The 25,526-nt window shown below is 51.4% G+C and overlaps 2 pseudogenes; both read right to left on the bottom strand.

The window, feature by feature from the left end:
- Positions 1-2,152: 2,152 nt before the first annotated feature.
- LOC138845755 (lysosomal alpha-mannosidase-like) lies at positions 2,153-25,002 on the bottom strand (annotated as a pseudogene).
- LOC127488110 (lysosomal alpha-mannosidase pseudogene) lies at positions 19,596-20,564 on the bottom strand (annotated as a pseudogene).
- Positions 25,003-25,526: the final 524 nt, after the last annotated feature.

The following is a 25,526-nucleotide window of genomic DNA, read 5'->3' as shown; positions in this document are numbered from 1 at the left end:
AAGCAGAGACACCTGCTGTGGCCTCTGGAGCCGCTGCCTTCCCAGACACATCAGCAGGGAGCTGGGTGGGAAGCGGAGCAGCCGGGACTCAGACAGCCACTCTGTTGGGGGATGTTGGCGTAGGAAGCTGTGGTTTAAACTCACTGCACCACGACACCAGGCCCCAGGAGTTAACTGTTTAAAACAAAAGTTAAAAGTCATGTGGCGGGGGTGGTCGGCGGTGCTGTGGCATAGTAGCTTAAGCTTTTGCCTGCGGCACCGGCCATCCCACAGGTGCACCACTTCAAGTCCCGGCTGCTGCACTTCTGATCTCTCTGCTACAGCCTGGGAAAGCAGTAGAAGATGGCCCAACTGTTTGATTTCCTGCACCCATGTGGGAGACCTAGAAGAAGCTCCTGGCTCCCAGCTTCAGATCGGCCCAGTTCCGGTCATTGTGGCCATTTGGGGAGTGAACCAGAGGATGAAAGACCTGTCTCTCCCTCCCTCCCTCTCTCTGTCTCTACCTCTCTCATGGGCATGGAACAAAAGTCCATTGCTGGAATTCAATTGTCATCAGCAGGAACCCCGTCTTGGAACACCTGCCCCAAATAGCAAGAGAGGGAGGGCTGCTGGCTCAGAGCATGCACCCACACACAGCATGATCCTCTGCACAGCAGTGAAGACCCTTGCCAGCAAACACCCTGCCCAAGACCACAGAGCAGTGGGGCACAGGAGGGCTCGGGGACACAGCCGAGGTGCCCCAGGCCCATCCCGGGGGTGCGACCCACAAGCCTCACTGACCTCAGAGGTGAGCTAGGCACAATGTGGGGGAGCAGGCAGGCCTGGGGGCCACAAGGCGCTGACATCAGGTCACTGGCGTCACTGAGGACCTGGGCCCCTTAGTGGGGAAGCAAACGAGGGCCTGGGTGCCCCAGGGTGAGGTCACGGCCCTTAGGTTTCTGCTTGGGCACCACCCTGTTCTCAGGAAGTGCTTTCCTCGGTTTCCCAGTTCTACTTCTTTTTTTTTTTTCTGGATCAGATATTCATTTATTTTTTAGGGGCTAAATTAATTCTTCTTTGATTTCCATAGATAGCCTATGATCTCTCTGAACTAAAACTAAGACCTGAGGTGTGAAGATGTTACTCCTTAGGGGACAGTACTGTGGTGTAGTGGGTAAAGCCACCCTGCAGTGCTGGCACTCCATATGGGCGCTAGTTCGAGTCCCAGTTGCTCCATTTCCAATCCAGTTCTGTGCTGTGGCCTGGGAAGGCAGTAGAAGATGGCCCAAGCCCATAGGCCCCTGCACCCATGTGGGAGACCCAAAAGAAGCTCCTGGCTTTGGATCAGTGCAGCTCTAGCCTTTGTGGTCAATTGGAGAGTGAACCAGTGGATGAAGGACTTCTCTTTCTCTCTCCTCTCTCTCTCTCTTTCTCTCTCTCTCTCTGTGTAACTCTGACATTCAAAGGAATAAATAAATAAATCTTTTAAAAAGATGTTACTTATTAGAGGCTCCCCAATTAAACCTTCCCCACAGAAAACTACTGAATCCTACAAGAGGGCCCATTTCCATTTTGTCACAGAAAACACAGAACACACACACACACACACACACACACACACGAAATCCTCAGATCTTTGTTTTAGTCCAGAAAGATTGCAAGGTATCTACGGAAATCAAATAATTAATTTAGCCCCTAATAAAATTATTTATTTACTTGAGAGGTAGAGTTACAGATAGAGAGAGGAAGAAGACTAGGGATACACACACACACACACACACATATATAGATAGATAGATAGATAGATAGAGAGAGAGAGAGAGAGAGATCTTCCATCCACTGGTTCAGTCCCTAACTGGCCTCAATGGCTGGATCTGAGCTAATCTGAAACCAGGTGCTTCTTCCAGGTCTCCCACGTGGATGCAGGGGCCCAAGCACTTGGGCCATCTTCCACTGGTTTCCCAGGTGCATTAGCAGGGAGCTGGATTGGAAGTGGAGCAGTTGGGACTCAAACCAGTGCCCATATGGGAAGCTGGCACTGCAGGTGGAGGCTTAACCTACTAGGCCCCAGCGCTGGCCCCGTACACATGACCTTAACATTGTATTTGAGTCCATGCAGTGAGCTGAAGTGTGTTCCCCTGAATGCTGTGCTGACATGCTGACCCCCCAGATCTTAGAAGGTGACTGTACTGGGAGATTCAATGGGGTCATTTGGGTGTCCCTACAACCAGAGGAGAGTAGGACAAGGACACATGCACAGAGGGACAGCTACGTGGAGACATGGGAGAGCATGGTGCCCACTTTTAAGAGTTATTTCTTTGAAAGGCAGAAATTTACAGAGATCTTCCATCTGCTGATTCACTCTCTGAATGGCTGCAAGGGCTAGGGCTGGGCTAGGCCAAAGCTAAGAGCTTCTTCTGGGTCTCCCACATGGGTGGCAGGGGCCCCAGGATTTGGGCCATCTTCCGCTGCTATCCCAAGTGCAATAGCAGGGTGCCAGATCAGAAGTGGAGCAGCCAGGACTCAAACCGGCACCCATACAGGATACCACTGCTACTGGCAGTGGCTTAACCTTCTACACCACAGTGCCAGACCCAGAAAGGGTTGTAAAGGGACAGAGTAGCTACAGGTAGGGGTTAGAAAACCAGTGAGTCCAGCCAATTGACAAGCAAGCAGATCTTCGGGCTCTGTTGAGGTGATGGGCCATGCGAGAGACCCAGGGAGTCAACCAGGTGGAGGCTTCCTGACAATGGAGTTCAGCTGTCCAGAGTTGATGGCTGCACACTTTCTCCTTAGCTGGGAAGTGGCATCTGCCACACCAAGCCCTCTCCTCTCAGTAGGCTCCTGAAACTCAGGCAGATACCACCCCTCCCAAGACGAGCCACAGGTCACCCACAAGGTCAGTTAAAATATGGAAACGGAAGGGAAGACGCCTTCATGGCAGCTATGAAATCACACCCAGTATCTTCTGTCACAACAGAATTGAACCATGCCAGCTGTCCTCAATCAGCTGTGATTCCCTATATAATCAAATCCTCCAGAAATATGCTGTGAGCCATTTCCTGGGACGGTAAAGCCATAAAGTTCCTTCTGGGGCGAAGGCGGCACTAACACCCACACTCCTCTCTGGGTGTGCATGTCTCGAGATCTTCCAGCAAGCTACAGATTTTGAGCATGATAGAGTTTATAATAAACAAATCTTTAAAAAAACTAAAGATAAACATGGACATGATAGAAAAACAACTTAAGAACAAGGGAGAATTCAGTAGCGAGAAAAATTATGAAAGGAATTGTAAAACTTAAAATCATTATAAAAATGCTTTAAAAAAAAGAAAGAAAGAGGGTCTCATTGGACCTCAGTGCATCACCCAGGCTGGTCCCTACCCCTGGACTGGGATGTAGCAATGTTCTCAGGGAGACCCCTGACAGCAGGCCTAACATGGCAGATGGGTGTGGGGAGCTCTCCTAGGGCCTCACTCATGGCTGAGCCTGTGCCTCCCTCAAGCGGTAAAGTGAGATAACAGAGAAGCACCAAGGCCCAGTAGGACCGAGCAGGAGCAGGGCACCTCATCCTTCGTGGTCAGCCTCGCTCGCTGGCCCATGCCACACAGGCCAGTTGGACAGGTACAACTGGGAAACACTACAGGGCCACGAATTCCCATCCCTTTCCCCTGGCTTCCCTAACCACCTAGGGACAGCTCCTGGGGCAGACGGGATGAAGGAACATTTGGAGCATCCAAAGACAGGTCACCAGGCAGGACAGGCCCCAGTGAGTGACTCCGTGTGCAGGGAGACTTGGAAAATTCACCCTATAAGGGGAACTGTATGGGATCAGGGCTGGGAACCCCCTCGTCCCCGGCCCCATGTGTCTCTGTGGTCCCACTCCCCAAAGCTGACTCTGTACCATGTCCATGCACTGGTCTTCCCGTGGACTGCAGGTAGGCCTGGGATGTCCACTCTCATAGGCCATCGGGGGTCTCACACAAGGCTGTGCTGACAGGATAAGACATTTGTTCCTCTAGACTGTAAATTTCAGGTTGAATCTCAGCATCTCCTTCCTTCCTGTCATGACAAAAGGCAGAGGCACACCAGGCTCTGTGCCCCTGGCTCCCCACAGGCCTCCAGCTCCAGTGCCCCTGCTGTGGCCTCCCACTGGGACCTGCCTCTGGTTCTTCCTCCTCCACCAGGACCTCCCAGATTCCAGCCTCCTCACCACCTGGCTCTCCCAACTCCAGGTCAGGAAGGGCCAGGGTTCCCTGAGCCCAAGTCCAACACAGGCCCCTCCCTTGGGAGGCTGCTTGAGGCAGCCATGCCAGGACCTGAGTGGAGAGAGAAGCAAAGCAAGAGGTAGGAAAAGAGACAGGGGTGCAGCTGGGGGGCTGCACACAGAGGGACAGAGATGAGCACTGGGTAGCAAGGGACCGCCCTCCAGGAGGTGGAGCTGGTGATGACCAGGGTTGCAGGACAGTGGGTTAAGCCACAAATTGCCAGGCTAGCATCTCATACTGGAGTGAGAGTTCCAGTCCTGGCTGATCTTCTCCTGATCCCACTCGCTGCTACTGTGACTAGGAAGCTAACATTTGATGGCCCAAGTCTTGGGTCCCTGACACCCACATGGGAAACCAGGATGGAATCCTGGGATCCTGGCCTTGGCCTTGAGCAGCCCAACTGTTGAGGCCATTTCAAGAATGAACCAGCAGATGGATGATCTCTCTCTCTCTCTCTCTCTCTCTCTCTCTCTCTCTCTCTCATTCTCTGTCACTCTGCCTTTCAAATGAATTAACAAATCTTTAAAAATAGCATCTAAGCTAGTCTTAGGTGATCTTTCTAGACCATGCACTCTATCTCCCTCCAAAAGATACCACAACCAGTCCCTCAGTGACCTGAGCCTTAGCAGCACCATTTAAATGGTTTTCATGGGTGGTGGTGGCGGCAGCAGCAGCGGGAGAAGAGGAGAGTCTGAACCACCCCAGAGCAGAGAGTTCAAGCTTGGAAGCAGTCTCCCCGTGTGTCCAGGCATCCTCTTTCCACTGGACCAAGGCCATAAATGTGTGGATCTCCATGGGCTGCAGCGTGATGGCGGCTGTGTCCAGTTTGGGCACTGTGGGGTTGGGTACAGGGCCTAGGAAGGGGACTGGGGAGGACCAAGAGTGAGGGGGTGCAGAGTTCTCCCCACCTTCACTCCCTCCTCTGGGCCTGAACACATCGTGCACCTCCAATGTGTTCCCAGGGCTAACTCCCAGACCTTTAAGCCACCTATGGGGTCTAAAATTCCACCCTGGATCCTACAAATCCTCTCCAATGCCTGGCCCTTGCCCTCACACCTTCAAAGCAACCCCAAAGCAGATTGACACCCTCAGAGAACTAGACACCCACGGAGATCCTCAGATCTTGCTCCCAGGACCAATGGCCGACCCCTCATGATCTATTGCCAGCTTCCTAAACCCACTTTGGACCTTGAAGCCCCGAGCCTGGATCTGCCCAGGTTCCTCAAGTTCTATACTGGATCCTGGCCCACATTCCCATGCCTCATACACCGCCCCCAGCTGCCAGCCCCAGACAGGAGCCCATCCCTCCCATGCTAGGTGCCCAGCGGTGTCTGGGATCCACTTGAGCCTGGAGGCGCTGGCCCGGGGCTGGTTGGCAACCAGCGTGGTCTCCTGCAGGCGGGTGATGGTGAAGGTGGAGAACAGGTTCTGTGGGAACTGTGGACGGGACCTGATCAGTGGGGGCCAAGGTGACTCCCCCCTCCACTTTGTCTCTGGCTCATGCTCATTTCCGGTCAGTTTCCCACCTCTGCTCTCCTAACCTGTAAATCCAAGGTCACGGGGGAACTCAAGTTCCAGCCCGAGTCCTCCCCACTGGCGAACTGGTGCTCCAAGCGCAGCAGCGTCTGTAGACCCCAGCGGGCCAGGGTGAGCAGGTGCACAGAGGGCGGGAGCTCCTGGCGCAGCCCTGAGAACTGAGGGGAGATGGAGGCGGGGCTGAGTCAGAGAGGGGCAGGGCTTGTGGAGGAGGGGCAGGGCACAGCTGAAAAGAGTGGGAAGAATCCTGGAGAACTGAGCCAATGAGGGGAACGGGATGATCCAAAATTGTACAGTACAGGTGCAAGCCCGGAAGTGAACAGGGCAGAGGCCGGAACCACAAGGGTGAAGGGGTGGAGCAGATGAGGAGAACAAGGGTGGAGCTGTGCGGGCAACAGGACCTGGGTGAAGAGAGATGGGGACGGACCAAGACAAGTAGGAGGTGAAGGGGCGGGACCTCGGGGTGTACCTAGCTTTTAAGGTCCAATAGGGTGGCACCCAAGCAACCTCCTCATCTCACTGGCCCTCACCTGTGTGCACACGGCAGCTCTAGGATTGTACCGGGCACCACCCCCCAGCGCCAGCACCACCTGTGGCGCCAGGACCTCCTTCTTCGCCAGCAGCAGGTGCCCTGCAGCCACCGTGCCCACCGCGTCCAGCAGCACGAGGTGGCGCACCCGCACCCACGACCCCGACTTCTCCTCTAGCCGCGGCTCCCTCAGGCCATGTCTGTTATCTTTCAGCAGCCTTCGGTGCACCTGGGGGGAGTGGCCAGCAGAGGGTGAGAGTCCAGCAGTATCCTTGTCCAAAGTTCCGAGGGACTTGGTGGGAGGACTCTACCGTGGCTGGAGCTCCCCTACCCCCACTCACCATGAGCTCCAGGGAGCCGTCCCGCAGGCTGCTGCCCCCCTGTGAGCAGTCTGTCAGCACCATCAGCTGCTTCTTCCCATCCTGGGTGGGGATTGGGACAGGGGTGAGTGTGAGGGTGGGGTGGGGAGCCAGTCCCAGCCCCAGGCACCACAGAGATGCTGCCAGTGAGGGGCGCTCCCCATTCTGTACCCAGGGAGGCATGGGGTGGGGGAGGGTACCGTGATGTAAATTTGAGTGTTGACTGGATAATAGTTCCCTGCCACTGGCTCCATCTGGGTGAACTTCCAGGTGGGCCGATAATTCCTCCTGGGGGATGGAGGTCACCTGGTCAGGCTGGGGGACCGGCTCCCCCACTCTGCTCTCTCCCTTCTTCCTGTCCCTCCCACATTCACACCATCAGCCAGCACCCCCGCCCCTGGGCCCCACACATCACTACTGCCCCGCGGGTGCCCTGCGTCCCCGTCACCTCCTCTTCAGGATCTCCCGGCTATTGCTGTCCATGTAGAAGTAGCCCTTGGTGTCCAGTGGCGTGTTGAAGCAACTTATCACTACCTTTCCCCACACATCACTGTACCCAATGGGACAGCAAACTCGTGAGCCTCATCTAAACTCAGACGCCAGCTGGGACGCCACCACCTGTATCACAGTGCCCGGGCTGGAGTCCCAGCTGTGCTCCTGCTTCCTGCCTCTGTTGATGCAGACCCCGAGAGACAGGCAGTGACAGTGACAGCCCTGCCACCCCCACAGGGGACCAGGTTGAGCTCCCAGCTCCCAGCTTGCACCTGGCCCAGCTCTAGGTCTTTGAGACATCTGGGGAGTGAACCAGCAGATGCAAGAAATGTGTCTTCAGGGCTCTCTCAGGGAACCAGTGGAATGGAGAGCTCTTTCTATCTGTCACTCCCTGTGTCTCTCTACTTTTGGAATTATGTAAATAATTTTTAAAAGATTTTTGTTTTTTATTTATTGGCAGAGTGACAGAAAGACATATTTCTTTTTTTTGAGAAAGACATATTTCATCCACCAGTTCATTTCCCAAATGAGTATAATGGCCAGGCATAGGCCAGGCTGAAGCCATGAGCCCAGAACTCCTTCTGGGTCTCTCACATGGATGGCAGGTGGTCAAATACTTGAGCCTTATTCTGCGGCTCTCCTTGGAATGCTAGAAGAAATCTGGTTCAGAGGCAGAACAGCCGGGACTTGAACCCACCCAGCAATGTAGGATGTTGATACCACAAGGAGCATGTAAACGCCCCGTCCCACACACTGGGCCCTGTGCATTGACCAGGTGGATGAGCTTGTCAAGGTTCTTGGACCACTTGTGGGCATTCTCACACTGGAAGTCACCACCCATGGTCAACATGGTGTGGTTGGTGTGGTAGTGTCTGTGCTGCAGGGCAAAGGCAGTTCTCAGGCCAACCTGTCTCTGGCTACTCTTGTGCCTGGCAGGGTCTTGGTCTATACAAATGTGTCCCAAAAATTCATGGAAAATTGAATTAAAAGATAATTGGTTTTGGTGCAAAACAGTATTGAATCCATGCATATTTTTTCATAATGCAGTTTCATGACCTTTTCAAAGACTCACCTATGTGTGTATAAAGTCAATTGAAAATAGATCCCAGTAAAAAATAAGTGGGTCTCTCTCTCACTGTCTAACTCTGCCTGTCAAAAAAAATAAAAAAATAAGTGAGAATAAGAGAGGGAGGAGCTGTACAGCTTGTCATACGTTCCCACAGACTTACTCCTCAGGGTAAAGCTAAAAACTTGCCATGGGACTCCAAATCCCATTAAGCTGGGTGATACTCATGCCATCTTAATGCTAAACTGATCATATTAAGTGTGCAATTGATCATATAGATAGAATTAAGTGTCAAATGGATAACATAAATAAGACCAAGTGTCTGTTAATAACAATAGAAGGAATTAAAATGGAGAGACTTCCAACATGGAAGCAGTCCACACAGCAGACTCATAGAATGACAAACACCCTAAAGAGCACTCTGATCTAAAAACCAGCCATTAAGACATTGGGATCTGGCTAAAAAGCCCATGTGAGCATTTCAGACATGGAAAGCCAAGACACTGTATAAAAAAAAATGATCTACATGAAAAATCTCTGTGAGTGAGAACCCAGTGCAAAGAAGGGGCCATCAAAGAAGGATATACTTTTCTCTGAAGGGAGGAGAGAACTTCCACTTTGCTTATGGCCTTGTCTAAATACTGACAGTTTGTGGACTCCAGAGGCTTCATAGCCTTGACAGCTCATATCAAGAGCCTCAGACGATCACTGACATCATAAATAAGAATGTTAATTGTTAAATCAACAACAGGAGTCACTGTGCACTTACTCTCCTTGTTGGACCTCTGTCCTTAATGAGTTGTACTATAAGAATTAACTGTAAAACTTGTTTTCAAACAATACTTTATACTTTTTAGGGGTGCAAATTGTTGAAATCTTTGCTTAGTATAGAGTTGGTCTTCTGTATATAAAGTTAATTAAAATTGAATCTTAATGAAGAATGTCATCCCATATGGTCGCAGGTTCAAGCCCTGGCTTCTCCGCTTCCAATCTGGCTCCATGCTATTGGCCTGAGAATGGCAGCAGCAGACGGCTCAAGTGATTGGGCTCCTGCCACCCTCAATGGAGACCCAGAGGAAACGCCTGGCTCCTGGCTTCATCCAGATGCTGCTGCAGCCACCAGTTGTGAAAAAGCAGATGGAAGACTTTTCTCTCCCTCTCTATCTTTCAAATAAATCAATCAGTCCTTAAAATTAAAAGATGCCTCCTGGGATGCCACATCCCATATCAAAGTGCCTTGTTCATGTCCCAGCTCCACTCCTCATTCCAGCTTCCTGCTAATGAGTAGCCCGGGAGGCATCAGATCAGGCTCAAGTACTTGGGTTTCTGCCCTTATGTGGGAGATCCCGGTGGAGTTCTGGGTTCCTAGCTTCAGTCTGACCCAGCCCTGACTGTTGGCATGCATTTGTGAAATAAACTAACATATGAAACACTCTCTCTCTCTCATTCTCACTTTGCCACTCTGCCTTTAAATAAATAAATAAATAAATAAATAAATAAATATCTTTTAAAAATATTCTAGGGGCCAGCCTTGTGGCCTGGCACATGTATTACATCCCATGCTTGCATGCCTGGGAAAGCAGATGAAGATGACCTAAGTTCAAGGGGCCACCCATGTGAGACCTGGATGACGTTCCAGAGGTCAGTCTTCAGCAATTTGTGGAGTGGGACAGCATGATCATGGTCTCTCCCTTTTTTCCCCACCTTTCAAATACATGAAACAAATCTTTTTTTCTTAAAGATTTATTTATGTACTTAAAAGAGTTACAGAGAGAATGGGAAGGAGAGAGAGAGAGAGAGGGGAGAGAGAGAGAGAGAGAGAGACTTATCTTCCATTCACTGGTTCACTCCCAAAATAGCTACAACAGTCAAGTCTGTGCCAGGCTGAAGCCAGGAGCCAGGAGGTTCATCTAGGCCTCCCATGTGGGTGGAAGGGCCCGAGGGTCAAAACTGGCCATGCCTGACACAGGGCAAGTGTTGGAATGTGCAGGGCCCAGTGCAAAAGGAAAACTCTAGACTCTTGTTCACAATGGAATGAGATTCTTTAAGACACTGACAGCAGAGCACTACATTAAGCCCAGGGCCTGTGTGAGTCTGGAGCCCTGGGTGATGGCTCAGCTCACCCCACAGCCTCACCTGTGAAGAGGGTAGAGGTTGGGGGCTGCAGGCAGGCACTGACCTGCCACACCACCTCCATCTCCTGTTTCTTCTTCTGCATCTTTTCATCTTGATAATCCACACGCCCCAAGAAGATGCCATCAGAGCCCATCTGGAGGTGGGGAGGAGGGAGCACCAGGAATGAATGCCCAGTCCTCCACCATCAAGCTCCTCTTGCCTAGAGAGAGGCAGGCAGAGCACAGGTAGACGGTGGGGCTAAAATCAAGTTTCTTTAAAAGCTTTGGATAAAAACATTGAAGAAAGAAATAGAAGAAGACACACACAAAAATGGAAAATTTTTCCATGTTCATGGATTGGAAGAATCAATATCATCAAAACGTCCATACTGCCAAAAGCAATTTACAGATTCAATGTGATACCAATTAAAATACCAATGACATTGTTCTCAGATCCAGAAACAACAATGTTGAAATTCATACAGAAGCCTAGGAGACACCAAATAGCTAAAGCAATCTTACACAACAAACACAAAGCCAGAGACATCACAAGTGTCAGATTTCAAGACATATTGCAGGGCAGTTATAATCAAAACAGCCTGGTACTGGCACAGATACTGATGGATAGACCAATGGAACAGAATAGAAACTCCAGAACTCAATCCATGCATCTACAACCAACTTATCATTCACAAAGGAGCTAAAACCAGTCCCTGGAGCAAGGACAGTCTCTTCAACAAATGGTGCTGGGAAAACTGGATCTCTGCATGCAGAAGTATGAAGCAAGACCCCTACCTTAAACCTTTCACAAAAATTCACTCAAAGCTGGCACCACGGCTCACTAGGATAATCCTCCACTTGGGGCACCAGCACCCCTGGTTCTAGTCCAGGTTGGGGCACCAGATTCTATCCTGGTTGCTCCTCTTCCTGTCCAGCTCTCTGCTGTGGCCTGGCAAGGCAGTGGAGGATGGCCCAAGTACTTGGGCCCTGCACCTGCATGGGAGACCAGGAGGAAGCACCTGGCTCCTGGCTTCAGATCAGCACAGTGCACCAGCCGTAGTAGCAGCCATTTATGGGGTGAACCAACAAAAGGAAGACCTTTCTCTCTGTCTCTGTCTCTGTCTCTCTCTAACTCTGCCAGTAAAAAAAAAATTCACTCAAAACAGATCAAAGACTTAAATATATGATTCAATATCATCAAATCGTTAGAGAACATTGGGGAAACCCTGCAAGACGTTGGCATAGGCGAATTCTTCCTGGAAAAGACCACAGAGGCACAGGCAATCAAAGTCAAAATTGACAAATGCGATTACATCAAGCTGAGAAGTTTCTGTACTGCAAAAGAAACAGTCAGCGAAATGAAGAGGCAACCAACAGAATGGGAGAAAATATTTGCAAACAATGCAACTGATAAAACATTAATATCCAGAGTATATTAAGAGTTCAAGAAATTCAACAACAATAAAATAAACAATCCAGTTAAGAAATGGGCAAAGGACTTGAAAAGGCATTTTTTCAAGAGAGGAAAATCAAATGGCCAACACACATGAAGAAACGGCTCAGGATCACTGGCCATCAGGGAAATGCAAGTCAAAACCACCATCCAAAAATCAAAAAACAATAAATGCTGGTATGGATGTGAGGAAAAGGATAGCCTAATTTACTGTGGTGGGAGTGTGAACTAGTACAACCATTATGGAAGACAGTATGGAATTTCTTCAGAGATGTGAAAATAGACCCACCACATGACCCAGCCATCACACTCCTGGGAATTTACCCAGAGGAAATGAAATTAACATATGAAAGAATTATCTATACCCTATGTGTATTGCAGCTCAATTCACAATAACTAATATATGGAATCAACCCAGATGTCCATCAACTGAAGACTGGATAAAGAAATTATGTTATATTGGGGGCTGGCACTGTAGTGACGGATGTTAAAGCTCTGGCCCTCAGTGCCGGCATCCCATATGGATGCCTGCTGAAGTCCCAACTGCTCCACTTATGATCTAGCCTCCTGCTAATGCACCTGGGAAAGCAGTGGAGGATGGCCTAAGTCCTTGGGCCCCTGCACCCACATGGGAGACCCAGAGGAGGCTCCAGCTTCTGGATTCAGATCAGCTCAGCTCCATCCACTACAGTCATTTGGGGAGTGAACTAGCAGATGGAAGGCCTCTCTCTCTCTCTCTCTGTCTTTCTCTTTCTCTCACTCTCTCTCTCTGTAACCCTTTCAAATAAAAAAAAATCTTCTTTAAAATGAAACTATGATGTATGTCCACTGTGAAATACTACATAGTGGGAAAAAATAAAATATTGTCACTTGCAACAAATGGATTTAACTAGAAACTATTATACTTAGTGAAATAAGCCAGTCCCAAAAAGACAAATACCATATGTTCTCCCTAATTTATGGTAACTTGCAGAGTACCTAAAAGGTAATCTATAGAAGTGAAATGAAATTGACACTTTGAGATGCGATGAATTTGAACAGCCCTTTTCTTGACTGTTGAAAACACAGTTTTTAATATATATATTATTTGTTGAACTCTTTACTTAGTGTTGGGTTAGTCTTATGCATATAAAGATAATTGAAAATAGATTATAGTGAAAAATAAAGATGGGAATAGAAGAGGGAGGAAGAAGAAGGGTGGGAGTGCAGGTAGAAGGGAGGGTAGGGTGGGAAGAATCACCATGTTCCTAAATTTGTATGTATGAAATGCCTGTTTCTCTGTCTTAAATATAAGGTTTCCAGATTTAAAAAGTTCTAAAAATTATTTTAAAATAAAAATAAATAAAAGCTTTGGGAAGAGTCAAAGCACACGACGTGACCTCGGGGAGGAGGCGGGATCAATGTCAGAATCCATCTCCACCTGCCCAGCAATATCAATGCCACAAGAAAGGCTCCCCCTCCCACAGTCAGGGTGGCTGACGTCAGAACACTGGGAATGGAGCTGGTTTGAAAGCAGCCAAGGCCTCCACCTGTCACTCATCGTGGGGAGAAGCCAGAGATGTGAAAAAAGGGGGTGAGGTATTGGGGGTGGAGCCACTGAATCCCGGTCAGACTTAGGTTGAGAATTGCCAGGACTCACAAATAGCCCAAGGGGCGGAGTTTCATTAAGCCAAGACCGGCCCAAGGGAGATGGCAGGGAAAAGGCGGGGCTTAAATGACCAAGGAAGGAGGGAGAGCGAGTGAAGGGGTGGACCTAAGAAAGAACCACACAGCACCTGCGCAAAGAGCGAAGCCTGTTCCCGAGAGTGCCCAAAGGGGTCGATGTGCCAGGCCACACGGGGGCGCCCGTCGTCGCCCCCAGCGTCATCTGGTCCACGATGGCGCCATAGTGGGTGGCCGCCTCGTCGTTCATCACCCAGCCACCGTTGGCAAACTCCAGGCGCCCTGCGCGGGAAGGGGCAGGGTCGGGGTCAAGGGCAGGGACCTGGTCCAGGGAGAGTGGTGCTGGGATGAGAGGAGAAAAGCGTTCACTCCCCGTCTCAGAAGCCAGGGTTACAGGAGGAAGCTGAGCCGGGCTTCCATTTCCCGTCCCTGGGGCAGGCTCACCCTGGCGCACCAGCTCCCGCACGGCTTGCCGGGTTGCGTTTGTCTGCTGGTGCCACCAACGGGAGAAGAAGGCCATCTCCACGTAGACGAACCTGCGGCTGGGCTCTGCCCGCAGGACGGAAATGACCGAGTCCAGGATGTTCTTCACGGCCCCGTGGTGGAGCACATTCCGAACTGTGGACACAGGGGTTGGGCACTCAGGGACCAGGAGAGCCAGGGGGACCCTCCTCCACACAGGAGCCCAGGCCAGGCATTGCCCCCACCCTGCTGTCCAGGAATTAGAAGGGGTTGGAAGCCCAGGATGGGTGTCTGGGGTCACGCCCACCGAGTGCTTACCCCCATAGTAGTACTGGTCCACTGTCTTGATCCAGCCCACATCATCATGTGTGTGGGGCAGCAGGTGAACGTTCAGTGTCTGGCTGCACCGTGGGGCATGTCTGCATGGAGACCCAACACACACACACACACACCCGTGTCAGTACCCCAGGGCAAAGAGGTGGAGTCGGGGAGAGGCCCAGCTCAGTGGACAGCACGATTGACACTGGGGTGGGGTACTTGGAGTTCCCGTCCTGAGCCTGATGTGTGCAGAGGAGGCCAGGCCCTCCCAGGCAGGACACACGCATCGTGGTGCTCACACGCACAGCTCCCACCCCGCACAGCCCCCCAGCGCGGCTCTCCCTCTCACCCTGGGAAAATCATCAGCGCCCTGGCTGAGGTGCGTTCAGCCCCGCACACAGCTGACCTGCGGGCGTCCTGGGGCACACAGAGGGCAGTGACCTGGGCAAGGGGGCCGCAGGAAGTGAAGGAGCCAGGGTGGACTTCAGGGAGGCGGCGTCCACAGCCCCGGTTCTCTCTGAACGCCCCCGCTGCCCCCACACCGCCCTCACGGGGCTCGCACACTCAGGCCGGCGGCCCGGGGACCCGGGGAGGCGGGACCCCCTCCATGGCAGCCCGCACGCATTCGGATCCGGTGTGGGACCCACCGCCCCTCGAGGCACCCCCGGATCCGACCCGTCCACACCCGCGGACCCTCCGCAGGGCTTCCCCCGGCCAGTTCTCGCTCCTGCCCGCCGGCTTGCTCCCCTCGTATCCCGCGGCGCGAGTGCCGGGCGCCGCCACCAACACCACAAAGAGGAAGGACAGAGGCGGGGGCGGTCCCCGCGTCCCCCCAGCCGCCGGCGCGGACCCCCGAAGCACGACCGAGGGCGGTCATGGCTCCGCTGTCCCCGCCGCCGCCGCCTCAGCCGCCGGCGCTGCCTCAGGAGGGTTCCCGGGTCCGGCCAGGGAGTGGGTGGGGGGTTGGCGCGAACGCCCCGCCCCCAGAACGCGGCCTGGCCAATCGGCGCCAGAGGGGCGGGGCCAACTTGCACTGGCACCGCCCGGGACTGAGGCTGCCGCTGAGTAGTCCTAGCTGTCCCTGAACCCAGCCAAGCGCGGCACCGGTGCTGCCCTCGGGGCGCTGGATGCCCAGAGGCGCCCTTAGCCTCTCGCCACTCCGTGGGGCACGGGAATGACTCTGCCCCGTTGAGGGTAGGGGCTGTTTTCCTGTAGCTTCTGGATTTTCCTAGAGGGGGGTGGGGGGAGATTCTGGGGTGTCCCATCAAGGTTGGACCCTGGAGGGACCTAGCTGGGCTTGATGAGGAGCGGTTCCGCCCGCTGGGGAAACAAAGTTCCCTCGCAGAGCCTCAGCTCCCACCAGGGCTGCCAGAGCCTCATCTTTGTAGTAAGAAAACCAAATCCCAGATTGCTTAGTTGTTGGGAGATATTTCTCTCTCTCCCTCTCCCTATCCCTCTCTCTCTCTTTCACTCTGCCTCTGCCTCTCTGTAATTCATCCTTTCAATTAAAGACAAATCTTTTTATAAAGAGAAAGAGAGAGATTTGTGGTTGACCGGATCTAAGGAACCATCCCTGCCAGCCTAGGAATACAACTTGAGTGGGGCACCCCCCTAGGGTGCCGCCTTTTACCTTCCGTGTGAATCAGCCTGGCACTAGCCAAGGAACCCGCCACAGCCACTCGGGACAGAAGGATGCTCGCTTGGGTCCATGGCTTGGGATGTTCCCCGTTCAAGATTGGATGAGTTCCATCGATTAAGCTGTAAGCTGAGGCCAGAGGACAGGATGGGTGAGGCACGGGCAGAGAGAGGGGCCCGCATTCAGCCAGGAAGCAGGGACAGCTGCTGGGCCCCACTCAGACCTCCAGAACCAACACGCTCATAAGAACAGCATTGCAAGGAGAGCTCCCCAGTGACCTAAGGGCCTCCCACTCCCGGTTGTTGTTTTTTTTTTCTAAAGGTTCATATATATATATATATATATAATCTTCAAAATGCAGAGTGATGTGGAGAGAGAGAGCAAGAGAGCAAGAGCGAGAGCAAGAGAGAATCGTTTGTCGGTTGAAACTCCAAAGAGCCTCACCACCAGGATGGGGCACTGTGGAAGCCAAGAGCTTGGAACTCCAGCTGAGTTTCCCACATAGGCGGCAGGGGGCTGAGCACTTGGGCCATCTTGCCACTATTTGCCAGGGGCATTAGCAGGGAGGTGCATGTGGGGTGGAGGAGTTCAGTCTTCAGCCCCAAGGTGCACTTCCTAAACACCATAACTAAATGAAGTTCCCCCCACTCAGTACCCTAAGTCTATGACTTAGGGTTAGAAAAGCTAGACAAGGGGCCAGTGTTACCTGTAAATCCCAGTTGCTCCACTTCTGATCCTGCTCTCTGCTATGGCCTGGGAAAGCAGCAGAAGGTGGCCCAAGTCCTTGGACCCCTGCACCCGCGTGGGAGACCTGGAAGAAGCTCCTGGTTCCTGGCTTCAGATCAGCTCAGCTACAGCCATTGCGACCATTTGGGGGAGTGAACCAGCAGATGGAAGACCTCTTTCTCTACTTTTCTCTGTAACTCTGTCTTTCAAATAAAATAAATCTTAAAAAACAATCCGCATGAGCTCAGAAGCCAAATCCCATTCACTCCACAGCAGCTGTGTCCTCTCATGTTGTGGATTCACCAACATTCCAATCAAAGCAGTGACTTGGGAAAATCGGGGAAAGGGCCATCCAGCAACCACGCTCCAGGCCTGAGTAAAAGCAGGACCAGGGCACCCTCCTCAGGCTTCCCTACCCAGCCTGGGGGCTTCCTTCCTCCCACTTGGCCACCCCCACTTACAAAGAGGTCTTGGCCCATAGCCCAGCGTCAGGGCCCCAAGCAGGGTGGCAGCTGGCCCTGGGGCTCCCCCTGTTGGCCTCTTTCTTTGACTGCAGTTTGGGACTCAGGAACCTTTTCAGATAAGAGCCTAAGATAACCCAGGCCCATCAGGAGCTGTGGGCACCTTGGTCACCATACCCGAGCCTCCCTCGCTGGCCAGGTCCAGTCTCCCTTAATGGGGGGGGTTAGAAAAACTGGCACAACCTTGGGGCTGGTATTGTGGCACAGCAGGTGAAACCACTGCTTGTAAGGCCAGCATCCCATAATGAGGCACAGGCTTGAATCCCAGCGACTCCACTTCTGATCCAGCTCCCTGCTAAGGTACCTGGGAAGGCAGCAGAAGATGGATCAAGAACTTGGGCCCCTGTCACTCGTGTGGGAGACCCAGATGTCATTCCTGCTTCCCGGTTTCACTCTGGCTCAGCCATGACTGTTCTGGTAATTTGAGGAATGAACCAGTGAATGGAAGCATATCTTGGGACTGGCACTGTGGTGTAGTGGGTAAAGCTGCCTTAAGCAGATTCAACATCGCATATGGACACCAGTTCCAGTCTCAGCTGCTCCACTTCCGATCCAGCTCTCTGCTATGGCCTGGGAAAGTAGTAGAGGATGGCCCAAGTCCTTGGGCCCCTGCATCCACGTGAGAGACCTGGAGGAAGCTCCTGGCTCCTGGATCCAGATCAGCACAGCTCTGGCCATTGTGGTGATTTGGCGAGTGAACCAGCGGATGGAAGACCTCTCTCTCTCTCTCTCTCTGCCTCTACCTCTCTGTAACTGTGCCTTTCAAATAAATACATAAATATTTTTTTTAAAAAAGTCAACTGGGGTAAGGGGGAGGGGACAAGCAGTGTGGCCTGTGGGGAGCAACTGGGAGCAACTCGGACTAGACTGTTACTGGAATTAAGACTTATTCTATGCATCTGCTCTCCCACAATATGGCGCTGGGAGAGGAGGAGTAAGCTTCTACACAGCTGCCTCCAGTTCAACCAATAAACTGTAGGACCTGCTCCTGATTGGAGGAGAGCAGCGTACTCAGTGTGTGGGTAGCAGAGTTGGGATTGGTGGAAGAGGACTATAAAGGAGGAGAGAGACAACATGCACCAGGAACATCTATCTGAAGGAACACCTGTGCAGCCCCCGAGAGAGCCGGCCGGCGGTGTGCCGCTCCCCCGCGGAAGTGGGGAAAGTGGCAGGGGGAACCGCCCTTCCACGGAGGTGGAAGGGACGGTAGCCAACCCGGGAAGAACCAGCAGCAAACCCGGGGAGGGCCGAGCAGACGAAAGAACAACGCAGGGTCCTGTGTCGTTCCTCCACGAAGACGGGGAGCGACATAATGGTGCCGTGACTCGGATATGAAGCCTAGGCAGGGTTCAGTGTCGCTCCTCCACGAAGAGGGGGAGCGACAGTGGCCCAGTGGGTTAGGCTGCTGTTTGCCAATCCAACGTCTCATATATCAGCAACAATTCCAATCCTTGAGGATCCTTTTGTGGTTCCACTACCTGTTAATGTGACTAGGAAGGCAAAAATTGGTGGCCTAAGTACTTGGGTCCCTGTCATCCATGTGGGTGACCTGGATGAAGTTCCAGGATCCTGACTTTGGTCACCACCAGCACAACTTTAGAGGCCTTTTGGGGAGAAAACCAGCAGATGGGAGATCTATCTCTATCTCTGTCTCTGTCTCCATCACTCTGCCTTTCAAATAAGTAAGTGAATTTTTTAAAAGATTTATTTATTTATTTGAAAGTCAGAGTTACACAGAGAGAGGAGAGGCAGAGACAGCGAGAGAGAGAGAGAGAGGTCTTCCATCCACGAGTTCACTTCCCAGATGGCCACAACCACTGTGCCAATCTGAAGCCAAGAGCCAGGAACTTCTTCCAGATCTCCCATGCAGGCACAAGGGCCCAAGGACTTGGGCCATCTTCTACTGCTTTCCCAGGCCATAGCAGAGAGCTGGATCAGAAGTGATGCAGCCAAGACTTGAGCAGGCACCATATAGGATGCCGGCACTGCAGGTGGCAGCTTCCTTCTACATCACAGTGCCAGTGCCAGTGAATTTTTTATATAAAATTTATTTATTTATTTGAAAGGCAGAGTGACAGAGATAAATCTTCCATATACTGTTTTACTCCCCAAAAGACTGCAACGGCCAGAGCTGGGCTGAAGCCAGGAGCTCCATCTGGGTCTCCCATGCAGGTGCAGGAGCCCAAGGACTTGGGCCATCTTCCATTGCTTTCCCAGGCACATTAGCAGAGAGCTGGATCAGAAGTGAGGCAGCCGGGACTCGAATCGGGGTCCATATGGGATGCTGGCACTGCTTGTGGCGGCTTTACCCACTATGCCACAGTGCCAGCCTCTAGGTCATACATTCTACCTCCCTCTAAAGATGCCACAAAGAGTCCTTCGGTGACCTGAGTGTCATCACTATTTTAATGACATTTTGGGCGGCAGCACGGGGGCAGAGGGGAAGAGTCGGACTCGCCGCAGGAGCAGAGAGCTCAGGCTTGTAAGGCGACTTCCCCGCAGGTCCCGCCGACCTCTTTCCACTGGACCGAGGCCACAAACATGTGGATCTCCCTGGGCTGCAGCGTGATGGTGGCCAGGTCCAGAGCGGGCACCGAGGGGTTTGGTACAGGGCCTGGGCAGGGGAGACCCAAGAGTGAGAATTCCCCGCCCTCCTTCACTCCCTCCCCTGGGCTGAATACCTGTGGGTCTCCAGGTGTCCCCCCAGGGCTCATCCTGGACATTAAACTATTTCTGCATGCCTAAATACCATTGCTAGACACCCCCCGACCCCGCATTCCTCTGCAATGCCTGGCCCTCGCCCTCACACCCTCAAAGCAACCCCAGAACTAGACAACCACAGAGACACTCGAAACTTTTTCCCGGACCCCAATGCTCAACCCACACGACCTGTTGCTTGCTTGTTGAACCCACTTTGGACCTTGAAGCCCTGAGCCTGGATCTGCCCAGGGTCCTCAGGTTCTACACTGGATCCTGGCCCACATTCCCATGCCTCATACAGCGCCCCCAGCTGCCAGCCCCAGGCAGGAGCCCACCCCTCCCATGATAGGTGCCCACCAGTGTCCGGTGTCCACTGGAGCCTGGAGGCGCTGGCCCGGGGCTGGTTGGCCACCAGCGTGGTCTCCTGCAGGTGGGTGATGGTGAAGGAGGAGAACAGGTTCTGTGGAAACAGTGGATGGGACCTGATCAGTGGGAGCCAAGGTGGCTCCCCCACCCCACCCTCCACTTTGTCTCTCGCTCACGCTCATTTCCGGTCAGTTTCCCACCTCTGCTCTCCTAACCTGTAAATCCAAGGTCACAAGGGAGCTCAAGTTGCGGCCCGAGTCCTCCCCACTGGCAAACTGGTGCTCCAAGCGCAGCAGCAGCGTCTGTGGGCCCCAGCGGGCCAGGGTGAGCAGGTGCACGGAGGGCGGGAGCTCCAGGCACAGCCCTGAGAACTGAGGGGAGACAGAGGCGGGGCTGAGTCAGAGAGGGGCGGGGCTTGAGGCAGGGTGGGCAAAGCTCAGAGGAGAGGAATGGATGGGATCTTGTAGGACTGAGCCAACGAGAGGATGGGTGGCCCCAAGGTGGAGGAAGATTCCACTTGCTGGTGTATGAGGACCAAAGGGGCAGTACCAATGGCGATTGCGTGAGGCCAGAGATGATCAGGAAAAGGATGAATGGGATGGGCAAGGCAAGAGGGAGATGCATAAGGGGTGGGGCAGGGCAGAGACAGGGAGGTGGTGGCAGGGCAGGAGCTAGGGCTCTGCCCTACCCAGCGCAGGTGCGGGAGGGACCCCCGAGGCGGCAGACCTAACCGATCGGCTCCCAAGTGCAACTGAGGTCCCCCAAGGTGGCTCCCAACCAGGCCAAACAAAACCCGCAGCCAAGCCCCACCCTCTGCAGGCTCCATTCGCATTCTATCTCTGCCTACAGTGCCGGCCTTCACCTCAGTGATCTGGGCCGTTCTAGATGCTCCAACCTGCATATGTCACCAGGAGTCACCAGCAGGTGTACCCAATCCTAGGAGTCCCACAAAGCCTTAGCCTGGCCCCTGCGACCACCCTGAGTCTCTGGCAAGTCCTGACCTGTCACGAGGAGGACTTAGAGCAGTTTATGGATGCGGATCCAGAGCTCAGGCCCCGTGGTGGGGGCCCACAGGAGCACCCAGGGCAATTCTGTGGGTCCCCCTCTGCAAGGACGACTGGATAATTTTTCAAGAGCTACAGGGATGGCAAGGCCCAAAGCACCACCTATGCCCCCTGAGAAATGTGAACGAACTGGGGGGACAGGCTCTGCAATGGTGCATTTTATCTCCTGTGGTATCAGTCAGATGGGCTCACAGTGTGCACAACCCAAGGCACAAATCAGGCCAGTTTCCCGTTAGAATGGAAAAAAGGGAAGTTCCTTTATGAGTGGACTAGATGCCTGCTTCTCCCCCGAGAAGCTGCGTTTAGCAGGTCCAAATACCAGTCTCACCCTTCTAAGTTTCTAGTTTTATCCGGAGAGTGGAAAGACAAGGTTACCTAGGAGTTGGTGCTGTGGCACAGACGGTTAACGCCCTGGCCTGAAGCCCAGCATCCCATGTGGGTACCGATTCAATCCCAGCTGCTCCACTTCCCATCCAGCTCTGTGCTATGGCCTGAGAAAGCAGTAGAAGATGGCCCAAGACTTTGGGCCCCTACACCCGCATGGGAGACCCAGAAGAAGCTCCTGGCTCCTGGCTTCAGATCAGTGCAGCTCCAGCTACTGTGGCTGATTGGGAAGTGAACCAGCAGATGGAATTCTTCTCTCTCTGCCTCTCCTTCTCTGTGTAACTCTTTCAAATAAATAAATAAATCGTGTTTTTTTTTAACAGGCAGAGTGGACACTGAGAGAGAGAGACAGAGAGAAAGGTCTTCCTTTGCCATTGGTTCACCCTCCAATGGCCGCCATGGTCAGCGTGCTGCGGCCAGCGCACCACACTGATCCGAAGCCAGGAGCCAGGTGCTTATCCTGGTCTCCCATGGGGTGCAGGGCCCAAGCACCCGGGCCATCCTCCACTGCACTCCCGGGCCATAGCAGAGAGCTGGCCTGGAAGAGGGGCAACTGGGACAGAATCCGGCACCTCGACCGGGACTAGAACTCGGTGTGCCAGCGCCGCAGGCGGAGGATTAGCCTGTTGAGCCGCAGCGCTGGCCAATAAATAAATCTTCAAAAAAAAAAAAAAAGAAAGAGAAGGCTCATATGGAATCAACCCAGATGTCCATCAACTGAAGATTAGATAAAGAAATTATGGTATATACACACTATGGAATACTACACAGAGGCAAAAAATAAAATGAAATCCTGTAGTTTGCAATAAAATGGATGCAACTGGAAACCATTATACTTAGTGAAATACGCCAGTCCCAAAAAGACAAATACCACATGTTGTCTCTAATCTGTGGTAACCAATAGAGAACCTAAAAGACAATCTATAGGAGTGAAATTGACATTTTGTAATGTGATGATTTTTAACAGCCCATTTCTTGACTGTTGAGGAACAATGTGTTTTGCTTATTTGTTAGTTTTTGTATTTTCTTCATACTATTTGTTGAACTCTCTACTCAGTGTAGGGTTAATCTTATGAATATAAAGTTAACTGAAAATACATCTTTGTAAAAAAAAATAAGAATGTGAATGGGAGGAAGAGGAGGAAGAAAGGTGTAAGTGCAGGAGAGTTGGAGGTAGGGTGGGAAGAATCACTATGTTCCTAAATTTGTTTATGTGAAATGCATGAAGTTCATGTGCCTTAAATAAAATTTAAAGAAAGAAGGCTCAGTTCTTATTTCCTTTTTACATTACTTGAAAGTGCATAGAGTTGAATTTCATCACATAGCACACAGTTATGTGGGGAGCAGTAGAAAGGAGAATTAGAGAAGATCGGAATTCATGCACTTCAACACTTTTTCACGTATGATTGATGTTTTTCTCTATATTTTCACCTTAAACTTGTATTTGTGGATTATGCAGGTTCACATACCTTTTCACAGAAATAACCAGTTAAATCCCGCACACTTGACTCAAAGTCCCTATGGACATCTCTTTAGAAACTAGAATAAAACAATCACATCCAGGATATTAACATGAGAACTACTGAAGTATGAAACAGGGGCATGAACCCAAGATCCCTGCAGGTCCCTGTTACAGCCACACCTGTGAAGGGGATGGCTCGATGTCCCCTAGCAAACACTCATTCCTTTAACCATTTGTGTATTGATAGAATTTCAAAATGTGGTAGAGCGTGCCAATATCTCCCTAAGAAAGATGGTGGAGTAGAGATCTCTGGGGCCTGTTGTGCCGTGAACATAGGGGAAATGGAGCTGCAATAGAAACGGGATCCTGAACATGAGAATAAAATCCAAAGTTATGAAACACACAAATACATTAAATTCCACATCAACAGGAGGATCAGCTGGAGTAGGTTATACACATCAGCAACGTCCATAAAAGAGGACACATTGGCCTTGGATTCTCTGTGCTAGAAAATCTGTAAATGACTTTAGTTACCACGTAGAGTTTATCTTTAAGAATAGTAAAACATATGAACATGCTTTCATGTAAAACAAAAGAAATAGCCTTTTTGTTTTTGACTGGTTAAATGTCTTGTGTGGTGAAGTATTAAGCCTCTGTATTGTAATGTGAATTTAAAATATTATCACAAAAACTAAAAAAGAAAGGAAAGGTAGGAAGAAAGAAGATGGGAAGGAGAGAGGGGAGGGAGGAAGGGAGGAATATCATTATGTTCTTAGATGTGTATGTATAAATCATATCAAAACTTTAAAAATTAATTAAATTTAAAATAAAAAGCGAGAGAAATGTGACCCAATACAGTACATGTCAAAGATAATAATTATTCCCAATATATCTTTACTATCCTATGAGAAAGTGGCAATTTCCAAATATTCTCATCCAATGTTTAGAAAGACTTTGGGAAAGTAGGGAAGGGAAGGTATTTGGATACAGAAGAGAGCAGAAGGCCTAATAAGTGAGTTGCTTCAATTCTATAAAATGGTTGAGATGAAGCAATGCAAACTCCAGGACACAAACAGAAAGCCTGGGTTCTATGTTTGCAATGTGATTGAGGAATCCAAATTCCAAACTTTGGGGCACTGAGCCCTACAGCTCCAAGCTATGGCCCCTTTGATGGATTCACTCTGAAGAGTGTTTTCAAAGCCCTCTTTACATCTGCGCTCCTCAGACTGTAGATGAAGGGGTTCAGCATAGGGGTGACCACAGTGTACATCACTGAGGCTGTTGCAGTTGAGCCTGAGTCATGGCTTGCAGCAGAACTAAGGTAAACTTCTAGACCTGTGCAATAAAATAAGGAGATGACGGAGAGGTGAGAGGCACAGGTGGAGAATGCTTTATCCTTCCCCTGAGCTGAGGAGATGGAACGGATGGAGGAGATGATCTTGGAGTAGAGTAAAGGATCCGAGCCAGGGTACCCACAGCCAACAGTAGAAGTGTAATGTGCATTACCATGTCATTAAGGAAAGTATCAGAACAGGCAAGTTGGGCCACCTTGTGTGGTTCAGCTTACAGAAGAAGTGGGAGATTTCCACGTGTGTGCAAGACAGCTGCAGCACCATTAGGCTTTGCAACAAGGAACTCAGAACACCAGCACACCAGGACCAGCTGCACTCAGAGCCGGGGGTTCATGATGACCATGTAGTGCAGGGGTGACAGATGGCCACAAACCAGACATAGGCATTCATGGCCAGGAGAAAGTTGTCCAACTCTAACAAAAATCATCTGGGTGATGCAGCCTGCATAGCTGATGGCTTTGCTCTATGTCTGGATGTTCACCAGCATCTTGGGGACGGTGGTGGAGGAGAAGCAGACGTCCACCAAGGACAGGTTGGAGAGGAAAAAGTACATGGGTGTGTGGAGGTGGGGGTCTGAGAGGATGGCCAGGACGATGAGCAGGTTCCCAGCCACAGTGACCAGGTACATGGAGAGGAAGAGCCCACATATGAGGGGCTGCAGTGCTGGGTCCTCTGAGAATCCCAGGAGAAGAAATGTTGAAAGTCGTGTCTCATTGCCTGGTTCCATTTCTTTGAGTTGACCACCAGCTAAGAGAAAAATAACAAGACAGTGTATCATACACAGAGTCCTTCCTCACACAGTTGAAAAATGCTAAGATTTATATTTAGCAGTCAGACAACTGATTTATGTTTATTGTTTATGGATCTGATCCCATGTAGGAAACTCCCTACTGGTGCCTCTGAGTAGGGTGCTGACTGGGCTCTTGCCTTGGTGTCTATCACAGCCTCATTCCCATTCTTTACTAGGAGGCAGCAGCTGATGTTTTAATCAGTTGGATTCCTACAACCCATGTGGGAGACCAAATGGAAGTCTGGGCTTCTTTCTGACCTGGCCCTACCTTAAGTTTTGTAGGCATT

Source organism: Oryctolagus cuniculus, chromosome 16, assembly GCF_051225735.1.
Source record: "Oryctolagus cuniculus isolate XC-2025 breed Fujian yellow rabbit chromosome 16, ASM5122573v1, whole genome shotgun sequence".
Lineage (NCBI taxonomy): Eukaryota > Metazoa > Chordata > Mammalia > Lagomorpha > Leporidae > Oryctolagus > Oryctolagus cuniculus.
The sequence above is the reverse complement of the archived record's forward strand: the minus strand, read 5'-3'. Positions and strand labels throughout refer to the sequence as shown.